Source organism: Nicotiana sylvestris, chromosome 8, assembly GCF_000393655.2.
Source record: "Nicotiana sylvestris chromosome 8, ASM39365v2, whole genome shotgun sequence".
NCBI lineage: Eukaryota > Viridiplantae > Streptophyta > Magnoliopsida > Solanales > Solanaceae > Nicotiana > Nicotiana sylvestris.
This window is the reverse complement of record NC_091064.1, coordinates 98,610,766-98,622,003: the sequence shown is the minus strand read 5'-3', so window position 1 is coordinate 98,622,003 and position 11,238 is coordinate 98,610,766. Positions and strand designations below refer to the sequence as shown.

Genomic DNA, 11,238 nt, shown 5'->3' with positions numbered 1-11,238 from the left:
TAAAGATCAGATAATAAAGCAAAATATAACAATTATTCTAAGCTCGAATTCTTGAACCCTGAACCAGTGGTTCTGGGTTAAATCCCCAGCAGAGTCGCCAGAGCTGTCACACCTCCTTTTTGCGCGCCCAGCCCCGAAGGGTTAATGCGCGAGGGGAGTTTTTCCAATTTAAGTGACAATATTCGAAATGAGATTATTTATTTAATTCAGAGTCGCCACTTGGGAAAAGTTTGGCTTTTGGTGTCCCAAGTCACCGGTTTATCTTGAATCCCAAATCGAGGAGATTTTCGACTTTTCCAAATGAAGTCTGCGAACCAGAAATTCTAAGTAAGGAATTCTGTTGACCCGAGGGAAGGTGTTAGGCACCCTCGAATCCCGTGGTTCTAGCACGGTCGCTTAAATTGTTATAATGGCTAAATATCTGATTTAAATACATGTTGTGACTTATGTGCTTTTATTAAGTTTTAACCGCTTTTATTATTATCATTTATTTTACAGAATTGCAACGTCGTGAAAATGCATATCGAACCACGTCACAATCAATGCACCCGTAGTTGTTAACATATTTTGACTCCGTTGGGACTTGGACTTGGGTCACATCAATGTGCACCCGATTTTTAAGAATATAATTTACTAAAGTCGCGCCTAAAGAATCTAAACGCGTTATTGTCTTCGTAGAAGGCCATGAAATTTATTAAATGGCCTATCTTGAATTCTAAATAATTACCATGGTTATTTATTGAGGGCCCCGCAATTTTGCATCTTTGTTTGGCGAGGCTCATCTCTATTTTAGAAAAGGATATCCTAAAATGGCTACATTTCTAATGCATTTGTCTCTAAAACTAGAAGAAAAGGTACATGCTAATTCAATTATAGGCTTTGGCCTAATCCGGATTTTTGTCAGTTTCTGATTAACTACTTATAAAGTAAAAACGTCATGCCTTGCGAGGATGTTTCAGTCGAACAAAAAGACTACATATGAGATTGATGAAATGCAATACCTAATCCGAACATTTTTTGAGTTGAACTTAACTGAACTTATTTGGCCTAGATTAAAGGGATTAACTACTAGACATTGTTACTAAGGTGATTTGAATGTGATCTTGTGCACTACCTAACGAGACACAGCAAAAGGACATAAAATAAAACAAAGCAGCATAGTATAAGTTTGGAGTATCTATACCCCGTATTAACAAAACAACTACAAGCTAAAACATGAAGGACTAAACTCAGATGAGTGTTAGTTAACATACATTTTCGTACTGTTGAATTGTAAACTAACAACTACACAGGCCCATTAATATACCACAAATATTACGACAAATAACTTTGAACTTCTTCAACTCTTTTTCATTTCATGCTTTCAAACTGTTTAGGTTACACCAATATGGGGACTCGAATGTGTACCTGGAGAACACTGAATATTGAAATGCAAAGAAGAAGTGAAGCAGAAAGGTCAGCAGCAACAGGAATCAGAGTAACAGCAGCAGCAACAAACGAAACAATTGGGGCAGAATCTAGATCCCAGCTAGACCAAGTCTCAGAATAGAACAAAGCAAACAACCAAGCAGACTCAGTTGGGAGAAATTAGTGTTGCACAAAAACAGGTCCAGATTTAGTGAAATCAAAACAAAAGGAAAGGAAGCAATTTCTAGTTTTTGTCTGTCTGAGTTATCAGACAAAAATTCTTTTCCAATTTTCTGTTTCCAGAATTTGAACTCTCAAATGTTCAGTCCTGAAATCTATTTGAGCTATCAAAGAATTCTTTCTCAGTGTTCTCTCTGTGTGTGTGTGTTTTTCTTTTTCAGCTTTCAAGGTTCAGTCTCTATCTTTCTTTCTTTCTCTCAAATCTGCCTATCTCTCCAATCCTCTGTATATCTCTGTCTCTCCCCTGTGTCCCCAGGTCCTCCTTTTATAAGCCTTCACCTTCCCCTTTTAACAGCCTGTTTAGAGTATATCAAACACCCCTCCCATGTGCCTTTTCCTTTTCAGTTCCACTTTAGCTAATTAAGTATAAAACCCCATCATTCCCCTGGCAGCCTTAAACTTTCCCATTTTATTAACCAAAAGCAAATATGGGCAGTAGAATATATCTGACAGCATATGCTGTCAAACCATTTTTAAAATCAAAAGCCTTTTTATGCAGGAAAACAGGCTGTGCACAATGCACATGCTGTGCACAAGTGCACATGCCATCAACTCAGATTTCAGTTACAGACCAAGCCTTAGGTTTCTGAAATCATATTAACGACTATAAGTAACAGGACTTGGTTCTTAATTGATTCAGGCAAATGTTCAACAGAAGCAAATCGATTTGTTATTGTTCGGACAGTTGAAACTAATTGACGACACATGTCGACTCGACTATATTAGCATTAACATACACAATCGTAGCCAAAAATCAGACATTTAAACAGTATCGATACATGGTTCGAATTATACTGACTAAGCAGAAATACACTCGAGGAGTCAACTAGTCAGTCCAAACTCGAAAATCAGCTACTTGCACAAACTAATACATAATGCCTTATCAGAATAGGAGGGGGAATTTAGACAAACAAACAGAGGTTCAGGCAAAGTGGTTGAAGCACAGTTGATAGAGGTCAAGGACATAAACAGAAAATGAACAGACCCTTACAACAATCAAACGAACCAAAACAACTAAGAAAAGAAAGAAAACTCACCTTAAACCGCAAAAGATCAAAACCTTAACTCGGACTTGGTCAGGCCTTCTTAAGGCTGAACGGAATTTAAACGAAGTGTTTCTCAGACGAGAAACACTTTGATTAAAGTCAATTAGACCTTAATCTCTTCGGTTGAACTAGTGACGGAGGAACACAAAATTTCCAAACTCAGATCTGGGATTCATGCCTCCCTGATCAGATTCGGACCAAACCAAGTATGGTTTGGTCACGAAGGGGGTCTGGGGAGTGTCTGGTATGAAACTGGGGTTAAACTGAGTAGATCGAGTTTTGACTCGAATCTTCAAATGAAGATTCGAGAAGGTGGGGAGGGATTCGAACTACATGGTTGATAGATTTGGGTTCAGGATGGCAAGGGCGTTCTAGGGTGTTAAGGGGAAGGTCACCGGCGTTCATGCCGCCGGCTTCCATGGTGAAGGATACAGGGGCGGCTCTAGGGTTTGAAGGGGATGAGGTTGAAGACGAAGGCTGGGTATCGGATAGGGGGGGCAGGGTAAGGTTATGAACTTATATAGTTAATGGGTGGACGGATCTCGACCGTTAGATCAATTTAGATCTACGGTCTGGATCTGATGGTTAAGTGGAACGGTGTCGTTTCAAGTGTTGAGGGTTTGGGTTCGGTCCGGGTAAGACGGGTCGGGTTAGTTTATGGGTTATGGGGAATTGATCTTGGCCGTTGATCAATTTGAGATCAACGGCCCAGACCACACTGGATTAAAACGGTGTCGTTTAGACAACCTGGGCATCACTGGTGTTGGACCGGGCAGGCCTGGTTTGGACGTTGTTTGTTTTGGGCCAATTTAATGAATTGGCCCAATCCGGAAGAAGAAGGGGACCTTTTCTCTCTTTTTTTTTATTATTTTTATTATTTTTATTTCTTTTCTTTATTTATTTAAAAACAAAAATCAAAAAATTAAATACACACTCAACACAATTATATACTAAAATATTTCAAGACAAGTAAAATCAAACAAAACAAAATCACGGACAAAGATGCCCGTTTATGATTTTCTATTTAACGACCGGATTACGGTTCGAATTATGTAGGACACATATATATTTTTGAATTTTGTTTTAATAAAGTAAATAAATAAAAATGGGCCGAAGTCACAAATAAATTAACAAGGTGCCGCACAGAAATCCAAAATTTGTACAGCAGGGCCAATTATTATTTTTTACTTCCTTTTGGAGCGATTGTCGTGCGAAACAAAAATCACGTGCTCACAGTTCACACATTGAAGATTTGGAGGCATTATCTGTATGGAGTGGCATGTGATATGTTCACGGATCACAAGAGTCTTCAGTATTTATTCAAGCAAAATGAGTTAAATTTGAGGCAGAGAAGGTGGTTGGAGTTATTGAAGGACTATGATATCACCATCTTATATCATCCGAAAAAGGCCAATGTGGTGGCCGATGCTTTGAGTAGGAAGTCATCCAGTATGGGCAGTCTTGCTTATATTCCGGTCGGTTAGAGGCCGTTTGCTTTGGATGTTCAGGCTTTGGCCAATCAGTTCGTGAAGTTGGATGTTTCTAAGCCTAGTCGTGTGTTAGATTGCACGGTCGCTCGTTCTTCTTTATTGGAGCGTATCCATGATCGACAATATGATTATCCCCATTTGTGTGTCCTTAGAGACACAGTGCAACACGGAGGTGCCAAGCATGTTACCTTAGGTGATGATGGAGTTTTGAGATTGTACGGTCGAGTTTGTGTGCCTAATGTGGATTGGCTTCGAGAGTTGATTTTAGAGGAGGCCCATAGTTCCCGGTACTCTATTCATCCGGGCGCCGCGAAGATGTATCAGGATTGAGGCAACATTATTGGTGGCAGAGAATGAAGAAGGATATCGTTGTATATGTGGCTCGGTGTTTGAATTGTCAGCAGGTTAAGTATGAGCATCAGAGGCCCGGTGGTTTATTTCAGCAGATTGAGATTCCTGAGTGGAAGTGGGAGCGTATCACTATGGATTTCATTGTTGGACTCCTACGGACTTAGAGGAAGTTTGATGCAGTATGGGTTATTGTTGATATGGTGACTAAGTCAGTGCATTTCATTCCTATGGCAGTCTCATATTCTTCCGAGAGGTTAGCTGAGATCTATATCCCGGAGATTGTTCGCCTTCATGGTGTGCCCGTGTCTATCATTTCGGACCGAGGTACGCAGTTTACCTCACATTTCTGGAGAGCAGTTCAATGAGAGTTGGGCACACGGGTTGAGTTGAGCACAGCGTTTCAGTCTCAGATGGACAGGCAGTCCGAGAGGACCATTCAGATTTTGGAGGATATGTTTCGAGCTTGTGTCATTGACTTTGGAGGCTCGTGGGATCAGTTTTTGCCATTAGCAGAGTTTGCCTACAACAATAGCTATCAGTCGAGTATTTAGATGGCTCCGTACGAGGCTTTGTATGGTAGGCGGTATTGGTCACCGGTTGGATAGTTTGAGCCGATATAGGCTCGGTTGTTGTATACGGATCTAGTGCAGGATGCCTTGGACAAGGTCAGGATCATTTAGGATAGGCTTCATACAGCTCAGTCCAGGCAAAAGAGTTACGCCGACCGCAAGGTTCGTGATTTGGCATTCATGGTCGGTGAGCGGGTATTGCTTCGAGTGTTGCCTATGAAAGGCGTGATGAGATTTGGGAAGAAGGGCAAGCTTAGCCCTAGGTTCATTGGCCCGTTTGAGATTCTTGATCGAGTGAGAAAGGTGGCTTATAGACTTGCATTGCCGCCGAGCTTATTAGCCGTACATCCAGTGTTTCATGTATCCATGCTTCGGAAGTATCACGGCGATCCATCTCGCGTGTTAGATTTCCGCACTATCTAGTTGGACCAGAACTTCTCTTATGAGGAGGAGCCGATAGCTATTCTAGACCGGCAGGTTCGTCAGTTGAGATCGAAGAGTTTTCCTTCTATTTGTGTTCAGTGGAGAGGTCAGCCTGCTGAGACATCGACCTGGGAGTTCGAGTTTGATGTGCAGAGCCGTTATCCCCATCATTTCCCCGACTCAGGTACTTCTTTCTTCTATCCGTTCGAGGACAAACGGTTGTTTTAGAGGTGGAGAATTTGATGACCCAAAAGGTCATCACTTGTTTTAAAATAAAATTTTGCATTGTGAGGGCTTAAAAACCTCTTCTAGCATCACCTCAATTTGCGTGCACAGTCTGGGCGCATAGCCAGAAAGCTATTATGTGAAAATCTGTGAAAAATGATAAATTTTGACTGTAAAATGAATTAATTTAACTTCGGTTAATATTTTGGATAAACGAACCCGGACCCATGATTTGACGGTCCCGGAGGGTCTGTAGGAAAATATCAGACTTTTTAAGAAAATTGTTAAAGAAATGAGATTTGGAATGAATTTTTAAAGAAAATTGTTTTCTGAAATTAATAATGAGATTTGGAAATGAATTGTGATTAGAACTTGATAGTATCGGGCTCGTATTTTGGTTCCGGTGCCTGGTACAAGTATTATATATGATTTAAGATAAGTCTGTGAAGTTTGGTAAGAAACGGACTTGAAATGATGTGAATCAGATCGTTTTTGAGAAAATTTGAAAGTTTGAAGTTCTTAAGAAAATTTCATGATTTTGATGCTAAATTCATAGTTGTTGAGGTAATTTCAGTGATTTGAATGCGCGAGCGAGTCCGTATGATTTTTTTAGGTTGTGTGCATGTTTGGTTTGGAGCCCCGAGGGCTCGGGTGAGTTTTGGATAGGACACGGGGTGGATTTTTAGACTTGGAAAACTGCAGATTTCTCAGCTGGTATGATCAGGTCTATTTGCGAAGCCTTGCTCGCAAATGCGACAAACCATCACAAACGCGAAAAAGTGGACTGGTAGCCTGAGTCGCAAATGCGACTTTATTCTCGCAAATGTGACTTTGCATTTGTGAACAGCCTCTCGCAAATGCGATGATGGCTAGAATGCTGATGTATCACAAATGCAACATATGTTTCGCAAATGCAAAAGTCCAAATTTTCTGAAGGGTTCGCAAATGCGAGCCCTGTTTCGCAATTCCCAACTTAGCAGAGGTCGGGGTCCGCAATTGCGAACCCCTGTTCGCATTTCCTATACTTGCGACCTGCAACTTTTATACTTAGCCGAAAATCAATAATTTTCATATCTTTTCAAAACACAAACTTCGTTGGGCGATTTTTCAAGAACAACTCTTCTTCCAAATCGATTGTAAGTTAATTTTAACTCATTTTCTTCAATCATTAAAATCTTTTAACATGATTTAAACTCAAATCAATGATTTTAATGGGGAAAAAATGGGTGTTTTGGGTAGAACCTAGATTTTTCAAAAGTTGGGGATTTGGACCTCGATTTGAGGTTCGATTTCAAAACAAATTATATATTTGGGTTCGTGGGGGAATGGGTAATCGGGTTTTAGTTCGAACCTCGAGTTTTGACCATGTGGGCCCGAGGGCGATTTTTAACTTTTTGGGTAAAACTTTGGAAAACTCATTTCATGCATTGGGGTTGATTCATTTAGCATTTATTGATATAATTAAGTAACTTGTGACTAGATACGAGCGAATTGGTGGTGGAATCAAGGGGTAAAGCTATAATTGAAACGTGAATTGTGTTCGTGGCTTCGAGGTAAGTGATTGGTCTAACCTTAGCTTGAGGGATTAGGAGTTGTGTCTTATTTGCTACGTGTTATTTGTGGAGTACGACGAATAGGCATGGTGACGAGTATCTATACGTTGGTGTCAAGCATGCCCGTGAGTCTTGTATTGTAATTGTTGTGACTTCGTTGTGGTTTATTGCGCTTCACTTGTTATTATCATCATTGTTCCCTTGTCGGGATGTTATTGTCATAATACTGATCCCTTCCCAGGATGTTTATTTTGATATTATTGTTCTCTTGCCAGGATATTGTTGAAATATTATTGTTCCCTTGCCGGGATATTGTTATATTGCTCTTGTTCACTTGCCGGGATTCTTTGTGATTGTTGTTGATTTGTAATTGGGATCGGGTGGCACGCCTGCCACAAGATACATGAAATGGGAGCGGGTGATATGCCTGCCACAAGATCAATGAAATGGGAGCTGGTGACACGCCTGCCACTAGATAAATAAAATGGAAGCGGGTGACACACCTGCCACGAGATAATGAAATGGGAGCGGGTGGCACGCCTGTCACGAGATAAATGAAATGGGAGGGGATTTCATGCCTGCAACGAGACAAATAAAATGGGAGCGGGTGGCACGCCTGCCACGAGATAAATGAAATGGAAGCGGGTGGCACGCCTGCCACGAGATAAATGAAATGGGTGCGGATTGTACGCCTGCAACGAGATAAATGAAATAGGAGCGGGTTGCACGCCTGCAACGAGATACCTGAAATGAGAGCGGGTTGCACGTCTGCAACGAGATACGTAAAATGGGAGCAGGTTGCACGCCTGCAACAAGATGCGAAATGAAAGTGAATTCTGCCTTTGTTTCCCTTATCCTTGTTAGTAGTTGGATTTTTGTTCCTTTATAATTCTCTTGATATTCTGTTTTTACATGTTATTCCCGGAAGCATGTCCCCCCCCCCCATCCTTAATTGTTTATTGCTGCTTTAAATTTCCACTGTTTATACAATACTGCTTTATGATTGTTAAAAAGTAATAAACGGATAGTGAAGTAATTTAGTTCAAAGGATTGGCTTGCCTAGATCACACTAGTAGGCGCCATCACGACTCCCAAGGGTGGAAAATCTGGGTCGTGACATTTGATATTCTGAAAAAATTAGTAGCTATGGGGAAAGATGTTAAGATAACATAGAGTAGTATTATTGTAAGCATGTTATTGATTTCTATCTAATTACTAATTTCATTTTGAACTTGTAGGAAAGTTCTGGTGAGCAAATTGGAAATGGTAGCCAAAATACTATTTGATCTGTTGGAGTTTAATGATGAAGACTTTGGACAATTACAGTTTTTGTTATTCTTGATATTATAATAAATACATTTGATTTTGCAAAGTTAATTGTTAGCATGCACCTTGAAGCAATTTGCTTTATTTGTTGTTGTATTACACATGAGATTTATTCGTTTTTTGAAGTTCATTACTAATATATGTATTTGAATTATTCTTATGTCCTCTTCAAGTTAATTGAGTGCTTATCGAATATTTTAAAAAATGTAAACTATTGATTACAAAAGCATGACTTATATAAATATAAAAAATTACTTTATTGCTTAGACAAAATTGCCACGCTTCAAAAGTGTGGCCTTAGAGATTGGCAAATGCCTATATCGCAGCAAAAGCCACGCTTCACAAGTGTTGTATTAGGCGCTACGCTTGAAAAGTGTGGCTTAAAGAGTAACAAAGACCACACTACTAATGTGTTGCCCTAGTACACGAAAAGTGTTGCTGTTGAGGGTACAACAAGTGTGGTTTTTGTTACTCTTTAGGGCAAAAGTTACGTTAGTTTAGGCCACTCCTGAAAAAGCGTTGTCTTAGGCCAGAAAGTGTGGTTAAAGGCCTAAAATGTTGTAGTGATATCAGTTGAATCTTACATTTTCAGCCGTTTGCCTTCCCTTTCTGGATAAATTATTCATAATGGCTCTGAAGATTCTTGCTCCTCTATAATAAAGTTTGGTATCCTAATGTAGATTGGAAAACATTTCATATCAAAAGAGTTGTAAAGCAGAACAAATGCTACTGCGCAATTTTGTTTTCAATACTAGGGAAGCAGTACTACTTACAGGATCAACATCTTCAACTATCACCTGTCAACGAATGAAGACCCATCACAATATCTGACCCTAACTCTATTCCAATTGTAAAAGTCTGCCAACTCAAATATTTACAAATTAGTAGCCGCTAAAATACGAAGAAAAATGACAAAGCAAGAGAATAGTAAATATTTTATAGCTTCACCTGGATTAATTCTAAGATCGTTATGAAGAATCCCCGAAAATCAGACTAGTGGTGGCAGCATCTTTGTGGAAGAACCTAAGACGCTATTTGAACGATTATGTCAATCCGAGATACTAGAGCACCAACCACCGCCCTAATAATTGAAGATTTGGCAACTTGGTTATGATAAAGATGAAAAGAAGATGAATAATAGAAGAAGAAGAAGAAGAAGAAGTAAATGTAACTAACATCAATGGCGATGATCCAGCTGCGAAGTCCTGTGCCATATCCCCGATCAAGATGATATGCCGGGGGGCTCCCGTCGAGGCACACTGTTAGTGACTCAAAAAAAAAAAATACTTAGTATACAAGTCCGCATGTCATTCTCTTTCTCTGTTGCTTAATGATTGTGTACTCAACTATTTTACTAATTAGTATACTAGTCTGCGCGTGACTCTCGTTTCTCTGTTGCATAATGTACTTTGCAGTAAATATTATACCTGCGCCTTCAGCAGTGGCGCTGTGAAGTATGGTGATGTTGACCATCAGTTCCTTTTGGGCCATTATAGTTGTCAACATTGCTAGCAAAGCTAACAAGTAGCTCGTTGCCGTCCTGCAAAATATTCAAATAATTAAGCAGTTGTTTGTTCGTGCTTATAATATTGCATGTGTAAAGATTCGTTCTGTTAAAACAATGGACTGCCAAGTTTTAGCTAGTTAAAACACTGAAGAAGAGAAAGAGTATAAGCCAAAACCAGAAGAAAGAGATGCAAAGAGAAATAGAATGCATGAAAGAATACATTTGTTCTTCTTAAAAAGGCAGATCCGAGAAAGCAAATGAGAGAATTTTTTCCTTTTCGAGAGAAAGAAAAATTGCGAGTAACTAGAGGTGAATGAGTTGGTCTGATAGTTCATCTCTATTTCGAATGCCAATGCCAGTAACTATTTTGCTTGCTTCCAGGCTAGAGTTCTAAAATGTAACGAAAATAAAATATCTCTGTCGGGAGAATAGCTCCATGCATGTGCCAATCTCCATCACTTCTTTACTTCTTTTCTTCTCGTCTCAAACAAATCACATGGTTTTCTCTTGCCATATTTGGCAGTAGAAATTAATATTTTCCATAACCATCTTCTTTTCTTGGCAGTGAAATTTTTCTCTCTTCACTTCTTTTATCTTCTTCAAACAATCACATGGGTTGCTCTTCCTAATTGGCAGTAGAAATTAAATATCAAAAAACCTTTTTCTTTTCTTGGTGCTATTTGGCAGTAATAATTATAATTTCCCATAACCTTCTTCTTTTCTTAGCAATTAAAAAATAACTCGCTTTACATCTTCTCTTCTCTCTTTGAACAGTTCACATGGTTTACTCTTGCTTTTGGCAGTAGAAATTCAAATTTTCCATAACCTTTTTCTTTTTTTGGCAGCGGAAAATGACTCCTTACTTCTTTTCTTCTCTTTTCGAACAATTCTCATGAGTTCGTCTTGCTATTTGGCGATGATTTTGTTATTATTATGCCTGTATTTGTAAATAATGATTCTGGAAATTAGAACGTTAGCTTATAAACATAAATATAAATAAAACAGAAATTAATTCGAGCCCACTGAATTCACAATGTTTCCTTAAGGAATTTAATCCCCTCCTAGTACCCAAGGTTATGGATTATTTCCTCCCAGGATAGA

General features: G+C 39.3%; 1 long non-coding RNA gene across 4 annotated transcripts; it reads right to left on the bottom strand.

Moving 5' to 3' along the window:
* Positions 1-1,163: 1,163 nt before the first annotated feature.
* On the bottom strand, positions 1,164-10,544 carry LOC104236066 (uncharacterized). 4 transcript variants are annotated; one of them, XR_011401844.1, is made up of 6 exons: positions 10,358-10,544; positions 10,058-10,170; positions 9,807-9,889; positions 9,579-9,711; positions 9,215-9,488; positions 1,164-1,417 (listed from the first exon to the last, which is right to left on the bottom strand). It is a non-coding gene; the product is annotated as an uncharacterized lncRNA (long non-coding RNA). The 4 variants fall into 4 exon arrangements; XR_011401845.1 differs by having other exon boundaries at positions 9,404-9,488; XR_011401843.1 differs by lacking the exon at positions 1,164-1,417 and having other exon boundaries at positions 8,244-9,301; positions 9,404-9,488.
* Between the last annotated feature and the right edge of the window lie 694 nt (positions 10,545-11,238).